This window comes from Oratosquilla oratoria, chromosome 14, assembly GCF_046742065.1.
Source record: "Oratosquilla oratoria isolate Oo_2021 chromosome 14, ASM4674206v1, whole genome shotgun sequence".
In the NCBI taxonomy this organism is placed as follows: Eukaryota; Metazoa; Arthropoda; class Malacostraca; order Stomatopoda; family Squillidae; genus Oratosquilla; species Oratosquilla oratoria.
In genome coordinates this window covers 4753181-4755680 of record NC_134790.1, presented here as the reverse complement: position 1 = coordinate 4755680, position 2500 = coordinate 4753181, and the positions used below count along the sequence as shown (strand labels likewise).

General features: G+C 36.0%; 1 protein-coding gene across 12 annotated transcripts in view; it reads right to left on the bottom strand.

Annotated features, from left to right (window-relative positions):
• Positions 1 to 2500, bottom strand: part of LOC143032713 (putative 3',5'-cyclic phosphodiesterase pde-5) — a 407947-nt gene that overhangs the window by 142797 nt on the left and 262650 nt on the right. The gene's annotated exons all lie outside the window — the stretch shown is intronic.

Here is a 2500-nt window from a genome sequence, read left to right as displayed (position 1 = left end):
GAGGGATTAATGTGGATTCTAATGACCAAGAATCAATTGGCAGACATGATAGTGTATTGTTTTTTTAGTTGAGTTTTAGAATTTCGGACTTTGTTCCATTTCATTGCCTGTGCCGACTGTGAGGTTTTCGAAATTGCGTCCCTTCTTCTATGAACTAAGAAGAAATTAGCAGAAATGGTAGTACATTGATTAAGTGTTTGTTTATTTGAGTTTTAAGATTTCGGACTTTGCTCCCATTTCATCACCTGTGCTGACTGTGAAGCTTTCGAAGTCGTTTCTCTTTTTCTTAGTTACATTTAGGTTCTGAGAGCTTATCTTCAATGTACCTCGTCAAATTAGGATTCACAGTGAATACATTTTTAGTTATGGTGTTCTTACCTTCAAGATTTTGAGAATTTAGTTAAAATGTTTTGGATGATTTTTATATCGTTTGTCTCTGGTATAAGATACGAATATCTGGATACTCGCTGGCCGGGCGACCAAGGTCAAAGGGATGGCGGTTCGAACCCTGCGCTTACACACACACACACACACACACACACACACACACACACACACACACACACACACACACACACACACACACACACACACACACACACACACACACACACACACACACACACACACACACACACACACACACACACACACACACACACACACACACATACACACACACACACATCTATGGGACAGGATTCCACGAGTGTTGCTCTTTCCCTGTATACGACTATTTGGTGTATATAATTAAGGTAAACATATAAACATACGAATACATAAACACGTACATACGCGCATACACACATACACAATATGTATTAACATGAGATGAACGTGTATATGTATATTTGTATGTATAGATGAATATATATGCATTTATCATATTATTTACGTATATATGTAGAAACATATTAATGATTATTGTATATATATATTCTGAATACAATTTCCAGCTGTATGAAAGCAATCAACAATAAATTTCTGCCTTTGATGCCCGGTCTCCAACAGAGCTGGATACAGAGAGCAACAAATATATATATATATATATATATATATTTTATATATATATATATATATATACATATATATATATATATATATATATATATATATATATACATATACATACATATATATATGTATATATATATATATTATATACATATATATATATATATATATATATATATATATATGTATATATATATACACATATATATATTCTATTAAAAATCACTGCATACTCTGCGTTGGTGATCTTCTTCTTAAGACTTTCTATTCTCCTGAGTATTTTCTTCTCTGAAGCAGGGAGAGAAAATACATTTCCGAACGAGGGGAACTATGTCGTGACACATAGGTAAGATGAAAATATCCCACTGTCGGATAAAGTTAACGGACGAAGAATAGAATTAACTGTATATTTCGACCACTCTCTGCGGTCCTCTTCATCTGCTGAAGAGGATCACAGAGAGTGGTCGAAATATACAGTTTAGTTAATTCTATTCTTCTCACGTTTATTTTCTCCAACAGAGGGATTTTTTCATATTATATATACACTAGTATACATGCACGTAGCAAACCCATTTATGAAGCAATACAAACTATAATAGAACAGCAACGAAGATTAGGTTGATGTATTTCCACGCAGAGGTAGTTAAAACGTAGTTTGTACGTCATCCAACTTTGTAATGAAAATGTCGCAAGGCCTGTTTTTGCAACATTTACTGACGTTCCTACACCGACAGAGGCGAGAGCTGTGCCGGCGACCATTTACACCTGAGCCAATTACGTGGACGTCACCAACTTTTCGTTTCCAAATCAGCCAACCAAACCTGTATCACATACTGCTATCGTCCATGCTCTGGCTAGCTATTGGGGGAATTACTGAAATGTTTTAAAATCTGTATCACTCGATAGACGTCATCACTTTCGTCGTCGTCATCATCACCATTGTCATAATCATTTAGTCATCATTATAGTCATCATCATCATCGTCATCGTCACTATCATCATCGTCACTATCATCATCATCGTCATCGTCACTATCATCATCGTCACTATCATCATCATTATCATCATATCATTATCGTCACTATTGATATCATATCATCATAAGCATCATCGTCATCACCACTGACATAAATATCATCGTCATCGTCGACATCATTGTCATCGTCGAGATCATCATCGTTGTCGTCATCATCATCATCATCATCATCATCATCATCATCATCATCGTCGTCGTCGTCGTCGTCGTCGTTCATCGTCGTCGTCATAATTGTTATCATCTCATCATCATAAGCATCATCATCATCATCATCATCATCATCATCATCATCATCATCACCATCATCATCATCACCATCACCATCATCGTCGTCATTATCTTCATCATCATCATCATCATCATCATCATCATCATCATCATCATCATCATCATCATCATCATCATCATCATCATCATCATCGTCGTCGTCGTCGTCGTCGTCGTTCATCG